General features: G+C 44.1%; 1 long non-coding RNA gene across 1 annotated transcript in view; it reads right to left on the reverse strand.

Moving 5' to 3' along the window:
- Positions 1-4,048: 4,048 nt before the first annotated feature.
- The window catches only part of LOC123382774, a 293,168-nt gene continuing 270,879 nt past the window's right edge, over positions 4,049-26,337 (reverse strand). Inside the window, exons 6-7 of the long non-coding RNA XR_006591677.1 lie at positions 25,198-25,282; positions 4,049-6,527 (exon numbers count right to left, since the gene is read on the reverse strand). This is a non-coding gene — a long non-coding RNA (uncharacterized LOC123382774). The remainder of the gene's footprint in view (positions 6,528-25,197; positions 25,283-26,337) is intronic.

Genomic DNA, 26,337 nt, shown 5'->3' on the forward strand with positions numbered 1-26,337 from the left:
CCAAAGTGTTGAAGCCTGGACTCCGAGAGCCCTAGAAATCCCATGCATTTGTGTATACGTGCTTTGTTATGGAGACAGAAGCCGTATCTGTCACCAGAATCTAGAGGGGTTTCCCATTGATCTAGTGCCCAATGCCCTTAGTTTATGGATAAAAACCTGACACCCCAAAATGAATCCACATTGCAATAGCTGAAGTTTGGCCAGACCCTGGCCGCGTACTTTACATTGCGGCCTTTCCGTTATTTTCAGGAAGAGTTTGAGACTTCTGTGCAAAGTTAGCCAGACCTCTCTAACTGACACTGCCCCGTAAGAATCCGTATAAATCTGCCATCAGCTTGGAACACAGACGGGCTTCGGAAAGCAGGCCTGCCTAACAGGAACGGGCAGCACCATGCCACAAAATTAGTCATTACGTAAGCCTTTAAGTCCAATTCCGCAGTCTCTTGACACTTGGGGAATTCTTCAAAGAGGCTAGAAAATTGGCAGTGCATCCCCTGTCCTCGTGGGCATTTTTATTAAATTATAAGCGGATGCATATTCTTATATTGAAACCAGCGCAAGGAAGCAGCTCTGGACTGCTTGGCTCTCTGTGCAAAACTCACTTCCAATTATCACGATCCGTATTGAATTGTCCCACCTCCCCCCCTCCTTGGCATCACAGCTTCTAGGAAACATGAGGCACAAAAAGCAAGAGCAATTATTACACCATCACCCCAAACATAAATCAGTAGTCACAAATGATCCCATGTTCTTATGTTGTTGTTCCTGGCCCTTGTCTAGACCATATGGAGTCAAACTTGGCTTTTCTTCCTTTGTTTTAAAATGTTACTACTGCATAAAAACCATCTTTGTAATTAATTCAGGAGCTTGGGTCTCCATTGACACCTGATAGCATGCACCATGCCCAAGTCCTCGAGGTGATGGGGTCTCCCCAGGAACTCTTTCCAATGCCCTCCCTCTCAGCCAGGCTGACTTCTGAAATATGACCATCTAAATGTGTAGGTCACCACATTGGAATGTTTAACAAGTCCATGATCTTCATGGTAACAAAGACTACGAACATTCATTGTACTGAGCTATACATTAAGAAATGTGCTGAGCACGTTTATAAAAATCTCAGTTAATCCTAATAGTTTACGAAGCAGGTGATTTTTACTTTCCATTTTACATAGGAGGAAACTGACATTTAGAAACTCGAAGATCATAAGCCTGCAGTAGCAGAGTTAGAATTTAAATTGAGCTTTATAAGCGCTTCTCTTCACCACCTTACTACTACCCAATACAATTAATATGAGCTTCTAGGCTAGCAGTTTTACTCAGATGTGGTCCTTGTTGGTAACAGGTTCTCTAATTGGGAGAATAGACAAACACAGATATATTCTGAATTACCAGGATATACAAGAATTTAGCCATCAGCTGCAGGAGAATTTAATTTGTTATTGGTCCACACTGAAACCCACTGTTTATTGAGCATTTACTATGTGATTAATAAAGCCACTGTGCTAGGTATTTTTGTTTTTGTTTTTGTTTTCTTTTTTTTCAATATATGAAATTTATTGTCAAATTGGTTTCCATACAACACCCAGTGCTCATCCCAAAAGGTGCCCTCCTCAATACCCATCCCCCACCCTCCCCGCCCTCCCACCCCCCATCAACCCTCAGTTTGTTCTCAGTTTTTAAGAGTCTCTTATGCTTTGGCTCTCTCCCACTCTAACCTCTTTTTTTTTCCTTCCCCTCCCCCATGGGTTTCTGTTAAGTTTCTCAGGATCCACATAAGAGTGAAACCATATGGTATCTGTCTTTCTCTGTATGGCTTATTTCACTTTGTGCTAGGTATTTTTGAATTATATACTATCTCCAATACTTTACTTCAAGTATGATTTCATATTTCAGATGAAAGGAAACAAACATAAAAATGTTAAGCGACTTGCCCAAGGTCATATAACTAGTGATCCAGGTCAGGATTTGCTAGTTTCCATACTTTCCATATGCCCCCTGTGCCTCGTATACATCTGTGAGTTCTCTCATTTTACGTGTGTGATGTGAGCAGCGCTAAGTGCCCACCAGTCTCTATTGGTGGAACACAAGGCGGGGTGGGTCTACATGCACCTGATGCCCTCTGCGGGCAGCATCCATGTTCGGAGCCAGGGACGCTGGGTGTGGAAGGGCAGTCAATACCAAGGTGTTTCACTTTCAGGTAGTTGGTTGCGATACAAAACCCAGCCACCTAGCCCACTCTGAAGGAAACTCCTGGTCTTACAATGGTACGTGCAATCCAAATGAGTCAACCTGTAGAAACCAAACTCTTTCAAGACCACAGTGTTGTTAATCACATGCAAAACCATGGAACAGTGAAAAGAATATGGGCTGTAAATTCATACAAACCTCGTGGTGTCCTGGTAAAGGTTTAATAACCAGCTCTCCAGTAGGGAGGAGGTTCTGATTTGTAGCATTGGTCCATTTCTATAGTATAAATACTCCCATCGTGGCTCATCTCAAGATGTCAAGAGAAAGTCGCTGAACACAGAGTTGGTCAAAGATGTTAATAATTGGCTCTCGGGAGCTGATGCTAGCCAGCACCAGCACACCCCAGCTTGTAACTGCCCAATGTAAGGTCTGGGGCAAACCATGGAGCCTTTCTGGGCCTCAATTTCCACTTGTAGATGGTGGGGAAGATAATGCCGCTAGACAGGATAGCACAACAGAGAACTATTAGCAGGAGTACAAGATCATCTTTCCCCACTTTCTGAAAGAGCTGCACACACAAAGCATTCTGACAAGAAGAGGCAAAGGAACATTTGACTGTAAACACAACCTATGCTTCTGAACTCAATTAGGAAGAATTTGATAAGATGCGTTGTATACTGTGGCCAAGGTTAGTATCCTATCCCATCCCATCCCATCCCATCCCATCCCATCCCATCCCATCCCTTCCATCCCATCCCATCTTATCCCATCCCATCCCTTCCATCCCTTCCATCCCTTCCATCCCATCCCACCCCATACATCTCATCCTATCCTGCTATCTTAAGCCCACATCTTAGGATCTGCTCACCCTCTGCCAACCTCATGAAGGAGAGAGAGAGACTGAAAAGAAATGAATAGGGCCAAGATGTGTGGCCAAGCCTGCCCTACGCTAGCAAGATGTAGGCCAGCCTGGCAGCATGAGTGCAAGAAAGGAGCAAGAGGACAGCAAGGTAACCAGGCTCCCTCGCTTGGCAAAAAGGAACCAAGCCCTCTACCCTTCCTGCTATATAGAAGGGGAAGCACGGGGGCACCCCCACACTCAATAACTTTTTTTTTTTAATTTTTCTTTTCAACGTTTATTTATTTTTGGGACAGAGAGAGACAGAGCATGAACGGGGGAGGGGCAGAGAGAGAGGGAGACACAGAATCGGAAACAGGCTCCAGGCTCTGAGCCATCAGCCCAGAGCCCGACGCGGGGCTCGAACTCACGGACCGCAAGATCGTGACCTGGCTGAAGTCGGACGCTTAACCGACTGTGCCACCCAGGCGCCCCAACTTTTAACCCGCAGTGATTCACATACTGGCACTGAGGCCCACTCAGCACTCAGCTCCTTTAGATTAGCACCTGGGACGGCAGACGATCTGCTTGACCTTTGCACTTAGGCTGTGTGGTGGCCAGGAAGACTAAATGACATTAAGTGAAGCACAAGGTTAGGGCCAGAGTGGTGCCGCCCTGTTTCATCACCCACCTTTTCCTCACCTGAGTGGGTCTGAATGAATTTCTGGCTGTTAAGAATAAAAAGAGGGCACCCAGGTGACTCAGTCTGTTAAGCATCCGACTTTGGTGGCTCAGGTCGTGATCTCACAGTTCGTGAGTTCAAGCCCCACATTGGACTCTCTGTGGTCAGCAAAAAGCCTGTTTTGGATCCTCTGCCCCCCTCTTTATCTGCCCCTCCCCTGCTCATTTTCTCTCCCTCTCCCTCTTTCAAAATAAATAAATAAACTTTTTTTAAAAAGAATAAAAAGAAAAGAAGTTAAGTCTATTTGTGGTTACATATAACCCTTGTAACCAGGACCCCTCCACATCGAACCCACCATCAAATAATGAGGTTGATTTACTATTTTGAAGAATTTTCAAAAGGACATGTTTACTGTGTGCTCAGAAGATAGACATCAAAGTGCACTTAGCAAGGGCGATAGTGTTGAAATGAGCCACTGAGTCCCGAACTGCCCATTCTCAAGGGAAAATGGATTCTGATGTTTAAGTTCTCACATGGTTGTGTGAAAGTCAGTCACATTACTTCGTACTAATGGCTTTTTTTTTAAATATGAGTCACATTAGTTCAGCAAATGAACCATATTAAATTAAACACGACGTGAAATTACGTTCATTCTGTGTCGAGAAGCCAATGAGTATGGGGATGTTTTTAACTCTGATTTTGCCTTTCACCTTGTCTTTCCAGCACCTGCAATTCCTTACATCTCTGGTCTCCCTGTCGTGATCTCCATGATGCAAATGTGTGCTGAGATCCATCAACTGGAAAGGAGTTTTCTGGATTTGTGTGTGTTATCTCTAATTCGCTGGGGCCGGAGGGTGGCAAGTCCCAGTTCTGTTCAACAGAGCTGTGACAGCGTGCCACACTGAAGAGCAAGTGGGGGATCTGACTGACCTCCTTCCATGTTCCCTAAGTCCCGAAGACTTTCTGTCCTTTTAATTTCCACCACAGGTGACAGGGAGGAAAAGATAATCTGCCTGCCTAAAATACATCCAAAATGTCTAGGCAAGGAACCTAAATAGAATATATCTCCCTTGGCACAAAGAACTAATGTCACAGCCAAAGGAAAAGGGATTGTGACCTGGCTGACAAGGGCAGAAAAAGTGGGGAGGTCCCAAGGGGATCCCTGGCAAGGATCCTTTTTCTGTCTGTGACACACCGTCCCATGACGAGGTGTGCTGTCTCAGAGCCCAGTGAATTTTGGGAGTCTGAAGAATTCTAAGTGAATTGCATGAAAATAATGAATTTAAATAACTGAAAAAAGCCACCCATCTTTTCTGGACTAATATCTTGCGTGTGTGCAGACATTAGGGAACTACAAAGAGGGTGGAGTGAGGTCTACACAGCAGACACACTTTCCTACAGCCAGGCCAGGAAGCAAGGTTGCCAGACCGTGAGATCACTCAGGCTCTGGGTCAAGTTTCTAAAGATGCACTGTCCAATATGGTAGTCACTAGCCACATGTGGCCATTTACATTTAAATTTAAATAAATTAAAAGGAAAGGAAATGAAAACATTCGGCTCCTCGGCTGCACTAGCATATTTCCAGTGCCCAACAACCCCATGAAGCTAGTGGCTACCATCTTGAAGAGTATAGATACAAACATCTTTATCATCACAAAAGTTCTATTGGACAGCACTGGTCTAAAGTACACAAATGTACATAAAAGTCCAAGAACCTTCCAATCCTTTACGGGATGCTGTTTCTAGACTAAAACCCCCTACTCAGGTTTTCAAACAGTTGATCCGAGCAAATAGAGATAAACAGGATTTGTTCTTCTTTTGTGGCCGGCCCAGATGTGTTTTAGGAAACAAAGAAGTTTTAATGTTAATTTCATGCAATTTACTTTTTTTTTCATAGGAAAAGGTAAGGAAACCCACCCATATAAATCCTCAAGCACACAACACTGCAAAAATTTGCCCAGCAACTCCTTTCTCTATAAGCAATGCAAATTTACACATAAATTACCTCAAAGAGGCAAATTTTTAAAAATCTGATTTCAACCATTCTCAAAAGACAATTAAGAGAAAAAGAGTGCTGGGCTAATTGCCTATCGCGGACAAGGGTCCTGGTGGAGACTTGCTGGGCTACTTAGGCTAGTTTGAGCACAGAACGTACTCAAAAAGTACTATTTCAGGACCACTTCGTATACGTGTGTGTGTACAGAGACGTGTTGTGTGTGTGCATCAAAGTTCTGCTTTTCAGAAACAGACTGTGCCCTTTTCAGTGGAGTTAGGTTACTTCATGATTTCTATTAGCACTACTTTTCTTCAAGAGGGAGAAGTCGACAGCCGGGCCAGATTTTCTCCTGGAAGGTTCCACAGGGTGGGGCAGCCCTCCTTCTCCGGTGATTGGCATCCTACATCTCTGCTCTGGGCTTCTTAATGATGCCCGGTTGGCTGGAGTCACAAACTATGTAACAACTCTCATGACCATCTGCCTGGCTCTCGGTGCCTGGGGGAGACACAGAAGGCCCACCACACCCTATGTGAGGGCAGTGTTGTTGTGACGTGTGGCAGTCTCAGGGCTGCTCACCAAATGTTCTCAGCTCTCTGTCTTCCAGACATATGGATCTCACACGGGGCCGCTTATGACCTGGCAGGACCCGAATCATAAATCGTGTGGCGGCTTCCAACCAGTGATGTGTGAGGAGAGGTGTCATGTGACCACATTGGGCCAGAGCACTTCATGGATTTGTGGGACGCTTCAGAGGTCTGTTTCCCCCCATCGAGCCACAGAGACCATTCATATTTTAGACAGTGACTTTTCTGTCAGCCTGAGGCCTAGAAAGATAGTAAAGCAGAAAAAAACACTTGCTCAATTGCAGTAGACACATGAATCAAAAATCAACTTCTGTTAAGACACTGAGTTTTTGAGTTGTTACCAATGCATGATCCAGCCCAACCCCACTGACACATGGGATAAGTAAGAGTAGGGGGTGGGAGGTGTAGACGGACAACATTTCTAACACGGGGTTGTGCAGTGGGTGTTCCCATTCGGCCAACAACAGGCAGGTGCCCACTGCTCAGCAAATGCCACTAGGCCAGTATTGTGGGGGGTCTGGAAGGTGGGTCCTCTTCCCTCCAGGAGCCTGTAATCTAGTGTAGAGACAGAAGCCTAAAATAAACTCTATTTTAATGGGATGAATCCTATTCTAGCCGTATACACAAAATGCTATAGCAGCTCAGAATAGACTTCAGTAGTTTATCTCACAAAATTCACGGACGGTTGCCACTAGAGGTAGGTTCCCCGAGAAGCAGACTCTGCGACAGAGATCTGTATGCAGGAAGTTTGCTTCAGTGGGGAGCGCTTTGGGGATCAATACCCGTGGGAGAATGGAAGACGATCTACTTATAACGGTACTCTAGTTGGAGAGGAAGATGAAGGAACCACATAACATAGTCACAGCAACCAAGGGAGGGGCAAAGATCAAGAACATGGATGTGACAGATGATGAAGCGTTCATGGAGGGTGGAGGGAGCAATGGTTCTTTGGATTCTGTCATAAGGATGTCATTCCTTTCCATAGGGCAGGGAACGGGTCTAAGAAACAATAGGGCAGTGAGGAAGGGTTCATATGGGTTTCCCAAACCTTCCCACCTCATAGCACGTATAGGAAGTCTTTATTTTTGTAAGGCACACTGGGGTACATAGACACGGGCCATGCTTGCGGTCAGGTATGAAGATCCCAGTGATGAGGGAACCTAAGGCAAGCTGAGGGCCAGGCACAAGCTAACAATGCCCCCCCCCCCCAGGGTGGGATATGTGCAACATTCCTCAGGCACTCCTGGCTGTCCAAGGACAAAGGAAAGGGGAAAACAAATGGTTGACTGATAGAGGTCACAGTCTTGCAGGACCTGAGTCTCCATCACTTTACCTAGTCTTGGAAAATTACAAGAAAAAGGCAATCTTATCAACAGCCCCATCTCCAGGAACCTATAGATTCAGTTTCCCGGAGCTCTAATGTCACCTTCCCCTCCAGAGTGATGTGGGAACAAAGGCAAGAAGGAAACAAACGGCAGGTAAAATTAAATTTCCTTATTACCTGCAGCCCATTGACAAATACTTGAGGCAAATACAGACTAGAACGTTTCTCCAGGAACCCTCTACTGTCTTCATGTTAATGTCTCACTAGAGGGAAAACAATCTTAGCCTGACAATAGCAAGGCCTCCACTCCAGTACCTTAGGAGTCCTCTTTAGCATATGAAAGTCCTTCTGGAGGCCTCCCTTTTGCCATTACCTCCCCCCAACTCCATAGTATAGAACCACTCACTCTTCACAGCCCCAGTGCAGCTCTTCCTGCCCTGGGCCCTATCCCTGGGCTTTAATAAAGTCACCTTTTTGTATCAAACACGTCTCAAGAATTCTTTCTTGGCCATCAGCTCCGGATCCCCACCACTCCAAAGCCCCATCACCAGGAGCCTCCTGGCCACCTTGAGGGTGAGGGCAGCGGAATTGGGGGCTCCTGGAGCCCTGCCTGGCAAAACACCAGCATGCCAAGGCACACCAGCCAGGCCGGCACCATTGCGTGCCTCATTGGAGGCACTCAAGATCACTCACTGAAGATGACTGGCTGTGGAAGAAAGGCCAGAAGGACAAGGGATAGAGGAGGTGGCAAACTAAACGAAGTGATCTTTGTTTTCCCCCAAATTAAGGAGACCACGCACCTACTTGGCCATAGGAAGTGCGGATCCCATAGCAACGGTGGGAGGGCAAAACGTCCGAAGGAACGAAGCCCATCCAGGTTGAAGGAAGAAATAAGACCCTTTGTAGGCTGGCTGGTTTTTTGGTTTTGTTTTTGTTTTTTTAAGTTTATTTATTTATCAAGAAAGAGGCGGGGAGGGGCAGAGACAGAGCGAGAAAATCCCAAGCAGGCTCTACACGGTCAGTGCAGAAGGCTGGCTATTTTAAAGGCAAAGTCTGAAAACTCTTTCTATAAAATTGAATGAAAACATGAGAGAGCTGGTGATTCAGAGGGAAAAAAGCTTTAATGTGAGAATGAAAGAAAATTAAGGAAGTGCAAGTAACTTGTTGTGAGAGGCGGCTATTTGGGGAGGTTCAACCTAAGACCCAGGTAGCCATCTGTTCACAAATCATGTCGTACGCAGAGCTGAAATAGCCGGGTCCTGGGGGGCAGGAAGGGGAGCCCCAGAAGCACCGCAAGGAGAATTCTGTGGTTAGGTAAGTGTCCTCGTCCGTGGCAACTGCTACAACAACCAAAATGTGTTTCTCACGGTTCTGGAGACCGGAAGTCCGAGATCACGGTGCCGGCCTGGGCCCTCAGCTGGGTTCTAGACTGCAGTGTCCCCGCCGTGTCCTCACAGGGCAGAAAGAGGGCTGAAGAGCTCTCCGGGGTCCCTCTAACAAGGGCGCTAAAGCCCATTCCTGAGGGCTCCAGCCTTCTTACTTCATTACCTCTCAGAGGCCCCACTTCCAAATACCATCACACTGAGGGGAGGAATTTCAATATATGAACAGTGGGAGGCAGGCACAGACAGCCCACAACACTAAATCCGGTGAGAAGAGGAGACTCAAGACAAGAGACAACACAGAGGACGAACCGTGAGGATGCCAAGTACCCTCCAAGTGAGAAACGAGAGCCTTAGGCATTGGTGTTGGGAACTGAGGGGACAAGCATGTGTTCAGAAGGAATCTGGCGACGTATGAAAGGGCAGCCAGCAGAGAGAACGTTGAACTGGCCCATGAACTCCACAGTGTAAGCATACTGACCCGGATATACTATACCATAGTAACTATAATATACTATCTCAGGACTATATTAACCCAACAGCATATTACAAGAAAGGTATATACTTCATAGGTTCCAGGATATATAACTATTGGCAATTCTGAGACTCAGGGGAGATCACAAAGCAACAGGACAAGACCCTGCGGCTCATTCCACAGTCACTGCACTCCAATTATTCCTTCATTTTCAGATCCTCCTGGATCTCCCTGCTCTTTAAATTTAACTATTACTGGGGTGCCTGGGTGGCTCAGTTGGTTAAGCGTCCGACTTCGGCTCAGGTCGTGATCTAGCAGTCTGTGAGTTCAAGCCCTGCGTCGGGCTCTGTGCTGACAGCTCAGAGCCTGGAGCCTGTTTCAGATTCTGTGTCTCCCTCTCTCTCTCTGACCCTCCCCCATTCATGCTCTGTCTCTCTCTGTCTCAAAAATAAAGGTTAAAAAAAAATTTAAATGTAACTGTTACAATTGATGCATGCCCATGCATACAATTCCTACACAGTCTCTTTCGTGGCTCCAGAGAGAGTGCGCACTTTGGGTTTTTTGGCTTCTTGGGTTTTGGGTTTTGTTTTTTGTTTGTTTTTTTTTTACCAAGGGATGCTTTCCAACCAGCAGTCACATTATTAAAAGGGGGAAAAAAAGCCATGAGGTTAAAATCCCATTGGTTTTTTAAAGCAACTGGAAAGAATCCACGTACATCTGCAACCTGTTTCCAAGTGCTCGTGGAGAGCCCTGTTTGGAAATGTCCTGCCGTGACCCAGGCGGTCCTCACAGAAGAAGCTGTTTTGGATCCATGCCTGATAGGAACTTATCACAGACTGAATGAGCAAATGAAAAGGCAGTTGTGTGCCGCCCTTTTGAAGCAGTCAGCTGTGATCCTCAAGGAATAAGTGAGCAGAAGCGGAGACCACAAATTTCTAGGCTGCTCTGATCTGTAGTTTCAAGAGGAAGCCGATGTACGGCTCAGCCCTGCATGCTGTGATTGGTGTGCTTGGCAGGGCTCTTCGTGTTAACACTGCATTGATCTTTAGATTAAGGCAAGAGCCACCCATTTCTGTTACCTTTTCTCCTTGGGATTGCAGAAACTTCAATCACAATGCCTTGTCTCCTCTTCCAAGTTTTTAACAGAATGAGTTGATTAAGCACCGCGTCGCTCCCAGCAAGGAGGGTATTACAGCTGCCCGTGCAAGATGGCAGGCATTCCCGCTCAACATGGATGTAGGTGTAAGAAGACAGTTGAGCTAACAAAAGCTGCTGGCACTCACAGAACCTCCAGCTGCACTCAGGACACTTTTCCTATTCCACACAGGCTCCTACCACCTTCCAGGATCAGCCCCAGGGATGGGAGTTCATGGGGGCCACTGGATGCTTACAATTTACCCAGCACCATTCCTGGCCCAGAGAAGACCCTTAAAATGTACGTATCCCCTTGCCTCTCCCTTTCTGGAAAGAAGGATTAGGCATCAACAGCCAGCGTCTGTCCCCTAAGAAAGTCCATCAACTACGGCTCCTTACTACCTGGAGCCTGAGAGAGACCAGGTTCCAATGAGCACCATCACCACCCTCACCAACATCACCATCCGAAGGATTTCTATTTTGACCCTTTTATTTCCATAGTTCTGTTGTTAAGACGATCTCAATCCCTTGCAGCTTAGGGATGGAGCCTCAGGAGATGAGACGTAATTTTTGAAATCTCACACTGAATGTAATACAAGGCCACGTTCAGAAATTCCATTCTTACGCACAAGGTAATATATATTTTTGTAAAGGTCTTAAATTTTGCAAAGCGTCTTCACGCGTGTTGTCTATTTGGTCCTCGCCAAAATCCCCTGAGATATACAGAACACAAAATGCTAATCCCATTTTGTGGGCGAGGAAAGGAAGGCTTGAGAGTTCAAACCTTTGCCCGGATTCGCAGAACCCCAACCAGAGCTCAGCTCTGCGGCCACGCCCGGCTTCTTTCTGTGGTGCCAGGCTGGAATGGACAGAAAGAGAGAAGAAGGGGTGTCCCACCGCTCCGGACAAATCCACTTGTGCACCCTCACTTCCGTACATATGTAAATGTCCTGGGAACTTTCTACCATCTCCTCCAACCCTCTGTTGCTTGTCCTTCTAGAGCCCAAGAGTACAGCAGCCCTCACCAGGACAAAGATTCCAGTTCCTTCTCTTCCAGCCTCCCAAGTCAATCTCTCATTCTCCATTTCAAAGGGTCCTTTGCAATAAGGCCTTTGAATCTTTTTATTAGGCTGTTCCAAAGCCTCTCTTTACATCTTTTGCTTTCATATTTCCTTAAATGAGAAATTCACTAAGAAGTGAATTCTGGGTCACCCAAAGGTTAGGAGGGAGAGGGAAGGGGTATGATCAGTTCCAAATCCCAGCCTGCAATAAACTAATCAGGTTATACTCATATTCAGAGGGTCCCCCCTCCACTTAATTAAAGATTGGCTATGCAGTACCTAAACGCCCATAGGAACACAGCCCAGTGCTATTGTTGAGAAGCAAAAATAATTATTTAGAAGCAGCAATGAATTCCTTACATCTATCCGAACCCCTGTTGGTTTACAACCATAAGGTAATTTGCTTCAACTAACTTAATTTCTGTTCCCCGCTCAATTCCCTTGTGCCTTTTAACTAATGTTTTAATTCTCTTTTGCACTCTCTGTGCCACCAAATCAAAGCAAAATTTATCTTTCTTTCATTTGCCAAAGCTGAACAAATTTGGAAGGGAAAAAAATTACTAATAAAGGACAAAGGATTTTAAAGAAAATGTATTTTTCATTTCAGTGAATCAGAACAGAGTACAAAGAAGCTTAATCATTATATTAAATCAAAGGAATGTAAATCACATTATTCATATTCATAAATTGCTGACAACATGTGGCCTTTGAAAAGCTTGGGATGAGAAGCCTCTTGGCAGAAGGGGGAGGGAGGGACATACTTTGGAAGTGAGGAACCCTTGTAGCCAGGATTAATTCTCTCCCTCTATTGGGTCCTTTTTCTCACAAGGCAGCCATTTTACAATTAAATTCCAGCCTGGCTTTTAAGCCATTGGCACTGAAGCCTCTCAAGAATGGAAGACAAAAGAGATGGGTTGAGTCCTGAACATCCAGTTGGTCTGGACAGTTCTAACTGTGGGTGACAACCCTGTGTCATCTTGATGGCCCAGCTGCATAGAACATCATAGTTGCTCTCCATCGCTCAAAGATTTTTTTCACGCCAGTTAATATGAGATGAAATTAATAATAATAAGGGTAAACCAAACCTTACACATTTCTAGAGGCTTCCAGAGGCATCACCTCGCCACACTGGCTCAAGGGTAGGCCATCTGTGCAGAGGTGAAGGCTCTGGAGCCCAACTACCCATGTACCAGCACTGACTGCCTCCTCCCTCTGCGCTGTGTGACATGAGGTCTGATATGTAACTTCCTCGTACTTTGGCATTGTCACCTGTAATATGGGTGTGATAGTACCTAACGCATTGTGTTTGTAGTTAAATGAGGAAATGCCCCTAAAGTTCTTAGCACAGTGCTCAATAAAGAGCCATGTTCTAGGAAGTCATCACAAAAAGTGAATTCACAAACACTGAACCACTGCTCCTGGGTAGGTTTCTGCCTCTGGTAACGTTTTCATCAATCAGTCAATATACAACCGCTTTTAACATATGTCTAGTTAAAGACACTTTCTTTAATAGATATTGTTGATTCGTTAACATTGAACTCCCGGCCGTAAGCACTACTCACGCCTGAACGAAGCCTATCTAAGACACCTATTTTGGGGGTGCCTGGCTGGCTCAGTCAGTAGAGCACAGGACTCTTGATCTCAGAGTCATAAGTTCAAATCCCACACTGGGCAGAGAGCCTACTTTAAAAAACATTGTAAAACGCCTGTGTTCTCCATCAGGCACATCACAGCCTTCTTATGCTTTGGATCACTGAAGAGCACTTCAGCACTACCTTTGGGGACCATATTAAAACTGAAGCCACAGGGGCGCCTGGGTGGCGCAGTTGGTTAAGCGTCCGACTTCAACCAGGTCACGATCTCGCGGTCTGTGAGTTCGAGCCCCGCCGTCAAGCTCTGGGCTGATGGCTCAGAGCCTGGAGCCTGTTTCCGATTCTGTGTCTCCCTCTCTCTCTGCCCCTCCCCCGTTCATGCTCTGTCTCTCTCTGTCCCAAAAATAAATAAACGTTGAAAAAAAAAAAAAAAACCTGAAGCCACAAACAAAAAGCACAAAAATGAGAAAAATGTAGGGCTCCTGGGGTGGCTCAGTCAGTTGAGCATCCGACTGCCGCTCGGGTCACGATCTCTTGGCTCATGGGTTGGAGCCCCACATCGGGCTGGCTGCTGTCAACCTGTCAGCATGAACCTGTGTCAGATCCTCTGTCCCCCTGTCACCTCCCCACCCCCACTTGCATTCTCCCCCCAAAAAATATTTTTAAAAAACGAGAAAGATGTGGCACTAATTAGACAGCAGAAAGGACACTTGTTTACAGTACGAGCTAAAACAAGAAGGCTCGCTCAGCCTCATCCGGGGGTCATGTGCATCAGGGACTTACGCCTTTCCCTGCTCTGCACATACCCGTGAATGGCCGCGAAAGCACAGCAGGTATGGATTTGGAGAGCTACAAATAATTTTAGTGAGTAGGCAAATTTGCAAACATGGAATCACGAACAAGGTCAGCTGCATTACAATGAACCAATCACCCAATGAAGTAAACAAAGCAGTTAATATTTACTTGTTAAAGTACAGTGTGGTTCTTAGGAAATAGAATATGATTTTTCCTGCGGCCCATATGCTGTGGTGTGGACAAATGATAGATCTAATAAGATACGCGAAGGCAATAGAGAAACCTTTGCTTTTTTAATCACCCATAGGAGAGTAGGGGTGGGTCAAGAAGGACTTTCCATCCTAGAGGGATAGAAAATGAATAGCAGATAATAGAGAATATTAAAATCCCCAGGAGAAATGCTTAGCGCTATTTTTAGCCTCCATTTTGATAACGTATTTTAAAAGGTCAACTGTGATATGGAGTTTGCATCATTTATGATGAGAAGGAGAAAAAGTGAATTGGACTGGAGAAGGAAGTATTTCAAAATTGTTTTTTAAAATGATGTGTTCACATCAGCAAAAGGCAATAACACACACTTTGGGGTGGGCCGCTTCAAAGCTGGCTGTGAAAGGCACTTCTTTAAAAGAGGTGGCTTATGATTCGCAACTGAGAAATAAAATGAGCCGCTGATACTTTTGATAAAAAGAAATAAAGACAAAATCTTAATTGGCAAAAAAAAATGGCAAGAAAAATAGAAGGTGTAATTAGCATGGCTTTGTCAAGAATAAATGATCAGTCAACTTCTTTTTTTAAATTTTTTTAAATGTTTATTCATTTTTGGGAGACAGAGACAGAGTGTGAGTGGAGGAAGGGCAGAGAGATAGGGAGACACAGAATCTGAAGCACAGAATCTGAGCCATCAGCACAGAGCCTGATGCAGGGCTCGAACCCAAAAACCATGAGATCAAGACTTGAGCCGAAGCCAGATACTTAACCCACTGAGCCACCCAGGTGTCCCAATTATCAGTCAACTTCTGGGGAAGATCGCAGAGTAGAGGATCCTGGTCTCACCTGTCCCCTGGACACTCCCCCAAAACACCTACATCATTGTAAATAACCCAGAAAATGACCTGAAGATTGGCAGGCAGCACAGACTCCATAACTAAATGTAGAGAAGAAGTCACATCAAAGAGGGTAGGAAGGGCAGAGACATGGTCAGAAGCCAAATGGACCCACAGTACTGTCCCAGTACTGTCCGTGGGAGGGAGGGACACCATGGACATGGAGAGGAGAGAGAAGCAGACCCCACACCATGCCACCATAGGGGACCTGCATTGGAAAGACAAACAGCCATAACATTTGACTTTGAAAACAAGAGGGCCTTAACTTCACAATTTCTTACAATCAGTGGGTCTTACCACCTAGAACTTTGAAAAATCAGTGGGCTTGGCTCTGGGTGAGCCAGAGGGTGACAAGAAGCAGAGTCTCCATCCTTAAAGGGACAGCATGACAAGCAGCCCCACTGAGATACAGCCTAGAAGTAGCAGTTTGAAAAACACCTGCAGTACACAGGAGGGAAATTTGTTTACTAATCTGAGAGCATGTGCTGGAGGAGTGGGGATCTTTGGGAGACTTCTCCAAGAACAAAAGGACTGGAGGGTGCCATTTCCCTCTCCCACCGCCCCCCTTCCCCCCCAGCCTGCCTGCGGGAACCAATACAGCACCAACATTGTCTGCCTAGCTTGCTAGCAGTATGCCCTGCCCCTGCACTCCTCTGTGGACCTGCCCCCTCCAACCTGGCCTGGGAGGAGTTTTCCCAGGCAGCCGAAGGTTCCCTACCCCAGCAGGCCACTGCAGAACCTGCTGGCACTGCACACCTCACCTTCACGTGCCCACGCCTTTGGTAGCGATCCATCCAAAGTGGTGCCACAAGTGTAGTGGGTAAAGCAGCCCTGACAGGGGTCAGCACCACTCCCAAATGACTTCTGCTCCAAGACAAGGGGATCGGAAGGTCCATTCTGTTTTTTTTTTTCTTTCCTTTCCTTCTAATGTTAGCAGCCATTGGTATTCAATGACTACAGCCCTCAATGGTGATATTCTACCATTATTCTCTTCCTTTATTCAATGGAATGACTCTATAATAAAACATTTCTATATGTTATTTGGTTACCACTGTTATATTTCATATCTGAAAAATATGAAAAATACTTTATTCTTTCTCTTGTCAGATTGAACGGCAATAAATTTGTTCATATATTCATATTCATGGACTCATACAGAAGTACATGGTACTTCTGATATGTAGTTCACAGGTTTTTGTCTTACCTTTCTATATGTGTCTCCTTTCCTCTATACCAAGACTCCTGGTTTTCAAAGATACAAGAGGTGATAGAATTAGAGTAACCCACCATTACTTATGTACTGTACCATATATTGATTACTGAACAATACCATTCTAATTCTAAGATAGTTAAAACTTCTTTTGCATTTGCTTTCTCCAAACTTCCCCCATTTTATTTATATTTTATTATATCTACATTATGGGATTATATCTAACATATATAGTCATTGTGTATTATTATATTCTCTCCCATCTTAGTTCACCTTTAGTCTACAGTCTATAAGTAAATATATATTTAAATATTGCCATCAACTATTACCAGTTATGTGGTCTGTAGTCATTTTATGCTGGAAGTTTGTTTTCTAGCAGATTTCCCAGAAATGCTAGACTACAACATATTCCCTGAGTTCTTACATGTTGGTAGCATTTTTTTCTATGCCCATTGTACTGAAATAAGTTTTTTAATGTTTATTTATTTTTGAGGAGAGAGAGACAGAGAGCAAGTGGGGAAGGGTCAGAAAGAAAGGGAGACAAGAATCTGAAGCAGGCTCCACAGCTGTCAGCACAGAGCCCAATGTGGGGCTCAAACTCACAAATCCAGAGATCATGACCTGAGCCAAAGTCAGACGCTTAACTGACTGAGCCATCCAGGCACCTTTGTACTGAAATAAGTTTTCATTGATATAACTTATTTGGCTCATATTTTATTTCTTTGATTATATTAACTATGTCACTCCATTTTCTTCTAGCAAAAGATGCTGTTGTTGAAATTCTGATAATAATCTAATTTTTTCCTCATTAATCACTTTCTTTTTTGTCAAGATGTCAAATGTTTGCTTTATTTTTTTATTGTCACCTCAAGCAATTTTAGTAGAATATATCTTGGCATGTGTGTTTCTCTGAGTTGATATTATCAGGTATTATTCAATTGGTTTTTCAATATCTATTTCAAAACTTTTGGGAAGGGGGGGACACCTGGGTGGCTCAGTTGGTTAAGCATCTGACTTCAGCGCAGGTCATGATCTCAGGGTTCACATGTTCGAGCCCTGTGTCAGTCTCTGTGCTGACAGCTCAGAGCCTGGAACCTGCTTCAGATCTTGTGTCTCCCTCTCTCTCTACCCCTCCTCCGCTCATTCTGTCTCTCTCTCTCTCTCTCTCTCTCAAAAATAAATAAAAAATCTTAAAAACTTCTTTTTTTTAATTTCAGGAAACTTCTTCACTTACAGTTTAACATTTGCCACGTTGCCTCATTTTTGGTTTTCTTTTTCAAGGGCTCTAATTATGTGTATGTTGGACCCTCTTTGCCTATCTTCCATATTTGCCATTTTCATGGAGTCCTTTTCATCTCAATAGCTGTTTCTCTTTCATTTTTAAATTTTTCCTGTTTTTCAATTTCCATTTACCTTAAGGTGTAATCTTTTGTGTGTCTTCTATTCTAGTCTTGTTTACTGACATTATGATTCTTTAGTTTCTAATACTTTCTGAGTTCTAGCATCATATTCTGAACTCTGGTTCTGATTTGTGTTGTTTTGTCATGTTTTGTATCCATTTGTTAATGTTACTCAGCTTGTTTTGAAACAGTAAGTTACAGTTTTGATCTGTTTTGTAAACATAACTTTCAGCTATGCTTTCATTGTATTTAGAGATGTTATTCTGCTTTTGCCCCTTTTTGCTCATAGCTTTGTTTCAGAATTGATCTTGATATTTCCCTGTTGTTCATTTTTATGTGAGGTTAGTTTCTTGAACTTTAAAAAGATGTGTGGTTTGACGTAGCTTTTCTAAGTTATAGAGTTTCTTTTTCTGTTGTCATCAGGTAATGTTTAAAAATATAAAGCTTGCTATTTAAGACTTCCTGGTCTATTTCCCCATCCCCCTTTTTATCTATACATTTCTATTGTTTCTACTGCCCTTATCTCAGCTAAGTTTGATCCCAACCCCAGTGATTTCTCCTCCATATCAGGTGTTGTCCTGAAACAGATGACAAATTTCAAGAATTCATACAGTCTAGACTCTTCCACCCCTTGGAGACCTCACATGAGCCCACTGCCAGAAGATGACAAAAGTTGTCCAAATTTTTTTTTGCTCTTCTCAAATTAGACTGTGAGTTTTCCAGTGAATACTTATTGGCTATTTGGGGTTTTCTTCTTCTCAGATTTACTAAGTGTTCCATTGCTTTCCTTTGCTTCCTCCTGAACAGACACTAAGTTTGGGACCTTTTGCTAGTTTCTCCCTACCCAGATGAATTTTGGAGTTCAAGAGAACACCCTGTTAGCTTTTTTTGTAAATGTTGTACCTAGGATCTTAGTTTTTTTTAAATCATTTTCTCTGTGCTAAAAATGAAATTCAAAACTATGCTGCTCTCTCCATCTTCTCAGAATGCCTTTGATAATGAATACATATCTTGACCTATAGAAAGAATCTAGACCATGACTACAAAGATCCAGGGGATGTAAATTTCAGACGATGTTTACAATTCCCCTACACAGAGACTATTACACATGTAGGTTAAGAAGAGCAACCATGAGGTGCATGAATGTCTACACAGACACAGAAACCACCAATAGTCCCACCATCTTACACCACCAAAGCTCACCCTCTTAAAATTGAGAAAAATCTGGGGCCAATATTGGCACAGATTTCTCACACACACACACACACACACACACACACACACCCATACACATATGCACACATGCATACACATCTGATCTGTTGACTGCTGGTCTAACCGCTGGAGACCATCCATCAAAAAATATACCAGAGAACAATAGAGAGATGATCCAAGTGCATGTTAACAGGTGCCCTTTTAAACATTCTGATTAGTGACAAATGAAAATCAAGGTATTCAATGAAGTGGCAGCATCTCACCTAAATCTGAGTGAATTTTGTTATGTTTTGGTATTAAAAATGTTCAATCTGATATGTTAAAAAATTGAACAACTAGAATAGCAGAGTCAAAGATTCACTTAAAAACTGCTGCAAGAGGGGCACCTGGGTGACTCAGTCAAGCTTCTGACTCCTGATTTCGGCTCAGGCTGTGGTCGCACCGTTCATGGGTTCGAGCCCCACATTGGGCTCTGGGTTGACAGCACAGAGCCTGCTTGGGATTCTCTCTCTCCTTCTCTCTCTCTGCCCCTTCCCTGCTCTCTCTCAAAATAAATAAAGAAACTTAAAAAAAAAAAGAAACAATGAATCAACATTTGTTTTAAAACTTCAAAACAAAAAGAAAAGAAAAGAAACTAAAACTGCTACAAGAGAGGCACCTGGGTGGCTCAGTAGGTTAAGCATCTGACTTTAGCTCAGGTCATGATCTCATGGTTCGTGGGTTTGAACCCCACATCAGGTTGTCCGCTGTCAGCACGGAGCCCACTTCAGATCCTCTGTCTCCCTCTCTCTGCCTCTTCCCTGCTTTCTCTCTATCAAAAATAAATAAACATTTAATTAATTAATTAATTAATTAATGCAATCTGCTACAAGAAAACAAGATAAAAAGGTATCCCTGCAAACTCTCAAATACAAATGATGTGGAGACAAACCACAGATCACTCCCAGTATCAGCACTTATGTAAGACAAAGCGGAGGGAAGGCAAGCGAGCTCTAAATAGCCCTGAAAACAGAACTCACAACCACCCACAGGTACTCATTGGAAAACAGAAAGCATGGTGGGCCCATCTGAGAACAGCTGTCAAACTAGAAGTGATTTCTGCAGAATCTAATTCATTATGGAAACTCTACAGCAAAAGCAGCCAGTTTCTTCAACATCAAAGACAAGAAAAAAAAAATGAGACAGAGAGGAAATCTATAAAGTAAAAGACATTTAAAGAGCCATATCAACCAATGAGACAGTTGGAACATGTTTTGGAATCCAATTCAAATAAAAAAACTAAAACAATTTAAAGATGGCCAGTGAAATATGAGCAATGAATGCATATTTAATTATATTAAAGAACTCACATTGATTTATTTAGGTGTTGTAGTAATGTTGTGGTTATGCTTTTGAAAGTAGTCTTCATTTTCTGGAAACGCATATGAAATATTTACAGATGAAATGCCATGATATTTGGAATTTACTTCAAAATCATCCTGTTGGTAGGGGATGGGTGGGAGTATAGACGAAGGAAGATTGTCCATGTAATGATCACTTTTTTTAATGTTTATTTACTTATCTTAGAGAGAGAGAGGAGAGGAGGGGCAGAGAGAGAGGAAGACAGATAATCCCAAGCAAAGCTCTGTGCTATCAGCACAAAACCCCACACTGGGCTTGAGCTCACGAACCGCAAGATCATAACCAGAGCTGAGATCAAGAGTTAGACGCTTAACCGACTGAGCCGCCCAGTTGCCCCCACGTAGTAATCACTTTTGAAGTTGATACATTGGCTTTATTGTAGTAATGTCTCTACTTCTGTATATGTTTGAAATTTTCCATAATGAAAAATCAAAGAAGAGGTTTAACAGAAAAAATATTTTAAAACTACACCTATGATGAAAGCAGCAAAGTAGTACACCAACTGAGGGGGGTGTGTGTCTTCAAGGAAGCAGGAAGACAGTCACAAACACAGGCATCTCACAGAAAGCCACGTGGACCATTCAGGGTCCCTAGGGATGCTAACTCATCTCTTGATCTTGTACAACCTAAGTCTAAAAAGAAAGAAAACTGGATGAAGATTATATTCAAAGAGGCAACTAATTAACTAGTTTTAGACACTATTAGATCCTAGAGACAGGCTCAAAGAGAAATGGAAAAGCACTTTTTTTTTATTTTAGAGAGAAAGAGTGCACGGGGGAGGGCAGAGGGAGAGAAAGAAAGAGAGAGAGAGAGAGAGAGAGAGAGAGAGAGAGAGAGAGAGAGTCGTAAGCAGGCTCCACACGGAGTGCAGAGTCCAACATGAGGCTCGATCCCATGACCCTGGGATCATAAACTGAGCTAAAACCCAGAGTTAGACACTCAAGTGACTGGGCCACCCAAGTGCCCCTGGACAGTAATTTTCAAGAAAAAAAAAACAAAACTTGTATGTGTTTATTAGCAACATACAAAGTAAGGCAGTTCAAACTGACCCTATTTATGCCAAGAAACTCAATGCAAAAGAAGTATCAGAAAGCACCAGAATTTCCTTTCAAGGCAGGTTTGTCATGGATGAAAATGAGATGGGAACGTTATACAGTACGAATGAACTCCGTGCATCAGCCATGAAAGATCAGGAAGGAGTAAAGTCAGCCCTCAGACGGGGAGCCGAAGTTCTCATTTGAGTCCTTTCTTCTCCACCTTCTAAGTCTGTGTCTTCATTTTTCTGAGCCTGAGTTTCCTGCTCTCCTACGGACGCTGAGTTGGATCCAGGACTCGGTGTAGGGATTTATGTAGGCAAGTGTGCCTTGTCAACTGTGTAGCCAGCACTTTCCATCAACCACAGGGCCTGCAGTGCTGGCACATCCGGGTGATTAATAAATTGACACCAGTGCTGGCTGGAGCTCTGGGTCATTAGAGTTTAAAGACAAATATGAGACAAGTTCTGGCATTCTGTATTGCACTTCAAATGCTCCTTCCACACTAAAGACTCAGCAATTTTCGCCAAGCGTTGCAAGGCCAAGAAGAAATCAGGTTATAAATCAGCCTTTGGCCTTTTCTGGTCTTATTTTCACTCTTGTTGGAAAAACTGGTTTAAAAAAGAAAGACCATGTCCCGTAGTCTTAACACCAAAACAGATTAAAATCCCAGCTCCATCATTTCCAAGTTCAGTGACCTTGGGCAAATTACCTGACGTCTCTAACCCTTGGCACCTCACCTGAATAACGTGGATACCGATATTCCCTCCTCTGGACCGTTGTAAGGATTACATTCAAGAAAATTTTGTGAATAGGGGCGCCTGGGGGGCTATGCGTCGGTTAAGCAGCTGACTTGGGCTCAGGTCTTGATTGCACAGTTCACAAGTACGAGCCCCGCCTTGGGCTCTGTGCTGACAGCTCGGAGCCTGGAACTTGCTTCAGATTCTGTGTCTGCCTCTCTCTCTGCCCCTCCCCCGCTCGTGCTCTGTGTGTGTGTGTGTGTGTGTGTGTGTGTGTGTGTGTGTCTCTCTCTCTCTCTCTCAAAAATAAATAAAAACATGAAACTTTTTTTTTTAAAGAAAATTCTGTCAATAAAGCACTTAACCAGTCCTGGAACACAATAAGTAGTTGCAATAATAATAATAATAATAATAATAATAATAATAAAGTTAATATGGTGTTACTGTTATTACTATTAACAGCCACGCCAGGCAGTTTATCTGAGCTTTCTTTTCTCAAATTTGTCCCAGTCTTAGGTACACTGTAAATGTTTATAACATATTTCAACAGACAGTAATTATTTGGCCATTTGTAACCTGCGTCTATTCAGGGGTCTTCGTATCTCACTTGGTCGCAGTTTGAGAATTAGATACTTGAGATTTACATAGATAACAGCCTGTATATGAACAGAAGCGAAGAGATACGTGCCTCTGTTTTCCCAGGCTTGGATGCAGAAACAGATCACAAGATATTTCTCACAGGCTTAAAATTGAGGAAAGCAGTTTGTTTCAATGGAATTTGATATTCAGAAGGAATACCATTTCCTTCTTTTTTTCTAAGTTTTTTTTTAATGTTTCTTTTCTTTTACGAGAGAGAGAGAGAGCATAAGCAAGGGAGGGCAGAAAGAGAGGGGGCCAGGGGTGCCTGGGTGGCTCAGTCGGTTAAGCACCGGACTTCTGCTGAGGTCACGATCTCACAGTTCGTGGGTTTGAGCCCTGCGTCGGGCTCTGTGCTGACAGCTCAGAGCTCAGAGCTCAGAGCCTGGAGCCTGCTCTGGTTTCTGTGTCTCCCTCTCTCTCTCTGCCCCTCTCCCACTTGCACTCTCTGTCTCTCTCTCTCTCTCTCTCTCTCTCAAAAATAAACATTGAAAACATTTTTTTTTTTAAAGAGAGGGGGACAGAGGATCTGAAGCAGACTTTGCGCTCACAGCAGCGAGCCTGATGCGGGGCTCGAACCCCCAAACCGTGAGATCATGAGCTGAGCCCAAGTGGAAGCTCAACCGACTGAGCCCCCCAGCCTCCCTGAATATCACTTCCTTCTTAACGCTGCGCTAATTCTCCCATAAGGTCTCACCTCCCTCTGCCGCTCTTTATGTGACAGTGATCACAGACTCTGGCTGCTCAAGAACCGAGAGCTACATTGAGGCCTCCTCCCCTCATGTTTATGTCCTGACAACACACATCGTCGAAAACTCAGGGCTGGCTTTCAGGGGAGACCCGTAAGACCAAGGCTCTGCCTCGGGGCACACAGCCTCAGATTCTCAAACTCCAAGGTCGGAGCTGGATTGTGAGAAGGAGCTGCTGTCTCCCGGCTCTCCGGGGAACCGGTTCAGTTCTGAGGAGGCTGAGGAAGGAGAGCTTGAGGAAGGCCACTTCACCCCTCACTCCTGCAAGGCTCCAATGACCCTGATCACTTGCCTCAGCGCAGCGTTTTCCAGTCTGCGGCCCGGTGTCTCTCTCGTCTCCCCGGACGGAACCCAAGGCGCCGAACGACTACAGAATAAACGGTGCCATAGAAACGTAATGTGCTTGGTTCATTTCTTTATGGCAAAACAGAGTAGGGCAAAAGATAGCTCCTTTCTCTTCTGATCATGATATTCTTTCCTCTCGTTTGCAAGCAAACCAACAGGGCTTGGCAAGAATCCTCTCCTCACAAATATTCTGCCCCCGAAGTCAGCTTTCGGTGCATGTCCCTAACACCGTTCAATTTAGTGGCCTGAAGGGGTCGGGTGGTCCAGGCTTGCCGTTTGCTTAAATCATCGGGGTGGGAGCTACGTGACCCCATTTCGTCTAGGCTAAATCACCCGTTCCATCACACGGGACGCTCCAGGAGAAAGTCCTATTAGGGAGGGTTGCTGAAGAGACAACAATCGTCTTGCCTCTACTGCTCCAGGGCCTGGTGAGCTCAGATTTGTTTGGGCATGCCAGGCTCTTGAGACACTAGCACTGCATTGCCTCAAGCACAGACTTCGTGCAACGACCGCCAACCACACAGAGGTACTGTCGGGCTCAGGGCAGGAAGGTACGGATGGATCCGTTCACCTGAACCCCCTGTGTTGATCTCCCCAACCCAACCCATCCCCAGCCCCAGCACACAAGGGGACAATTCATAATCCCCGCCCTAGTCACCGCTGGATTGCGGATTCCACGGTCCTCTCTCACAGGCCTTGCAGACGTAATGTAACTGGCAAACTATTTACCCCTTCTAGACACACGAGGCTGTGGGTGAGGCGAGCCATCTTCTTACGTGGAAGTGAGCACTTCAGCAGGACCGCAGCAGACTACGGATGGAGTAAGAGGGACAAGGGATGACTTTACCCTGCAGGCCAGATCCTGACCCAGAGCAAGTTCCTCTCTCCAAGAGAGCTGGTGCCGCTTCCTTACCCTTGCAACTTGAGAGCAAACCCAAACGGCCTACACACATGCTCACAAGGCGGCTAATTTGCTAGCAGGCTATGGACAACCTCCAAATACTCCTACTCCAAATACCCTACTCCTACGTAGCCACTTTCACTGAGACAACCATTATTCACGTGGCTGGCCCTTTCATTTCCCGTAAGGAAACGCATCTGCCCTCAACTTAATCAGGACATTCCTGAATTTCATTTTTCAAGTCTACAATTCTGAGAGTGTCAAGAAAGTTCATGGAAAATAGAGTTGTCATATTGTCATCTTAAAACAGCGTATCAGAAAGGGAGCCTCTCCGAGCTGCCGTTCCGGACTAGAGCTGAGCAAAAAGCTCACGTGACGGATCTCCACCGCTTTACCAAATGAGCCACACTCACCTTGTGCTCTGCTCAGCATACGGACTGACACCACATCATCCAACAGCACAAGACGGGACTGGATGTTACCCGTGGATTTCTGGTCCTACAAGTTGAAAAGTGAGCATGTCAACATCCAGGCGTGCTTGTTCTCACACCTGGTTGTGACCCTTGTTCTTACTGTAATTATGTGACTTCATTTCGTATCAAGTACAAGAAACAGGAGTCACAAAGGAGAGAGTTTCTGTGAAAGCATCACTGAGTGTTTTACAAAGAATCAGTAAACATAGCTCTCTAAAGCAGCACCATTCAAAAACGGTAATAATGCAAAACACATGTAATTTTACATTTTCTACTGGTCACATTTAAGAGAAACAGGTCGACCATAAGAGACCCTTAAATAACAGAGAACAAACTCAGGGTTGCTGGAAGGGCGGTTGGCAGGGGGATGGGCTAGATGGGTGACAGGCATTAAGGGGGGCACTTGGGAAGTGCACTGGGTGTTATGTGGAAGTGATGAATCACTAAATTCTACTCCTGAGACCAATATTACACTAAACTTGGATTTAAATAAAATATAAATAAATGAATGAATGAATGAATGAATGAATAAATAAATAAATAAATAAATAAATAAATAAATAAATAAAATTAACAGGTTATAATGAATGATTACTCTGGATATGTTAAGTTTGTAATCTACTTTTTCCTTTTCTATTTGTAGTTTTTTGCCTCTACTGAAATATTTTTTTAGAATAAATTTCTGGGAGTAAAAAAAAAAAAAGAGTAAAGAAACAGGTGAAAATAATTATAACATTTTATTTAACCCAAAGTATCCAAGCTATTAGCAGTTGAACCTTTAATGATAAAAATTATTAATGAGATATTTTGTATTCTTTTTTACTGTCTTGGAAATACAACGTACATGTTGTACTTCTGCACATTCTACTTCTGACTAGCCACACGTACAGTGCCCAATAACCACTCACGGCAAGTGACTACTGCATTGAACAGCACAACTCTAAAGAATTGCAGCTCAATTAAAAGAAACAACTACTGGGCACCTGGGTGGCTCAGTCGGTTAAGCGGCCGACTTGAGCTCAGGTCATGATCTCATGGTTTGTGAGTTTGAGCCCCGCATCTGGCTCTGTGCTGACAGCT

This window comes from Felis catus, chromosome F1, assembly GCF_018350175.1.
Source record: "Felis catus isolate Fca126 chromosome F1, F.catus_Fca126_mat1.0, whole genome shotgun sequence".
NCBI classification, from domain to species: domain Eukaryota; kingdom Metazoa; phylum Chordata; class Mammalia; order Carnivora; family Felidae; genus Felis; species Felis catus.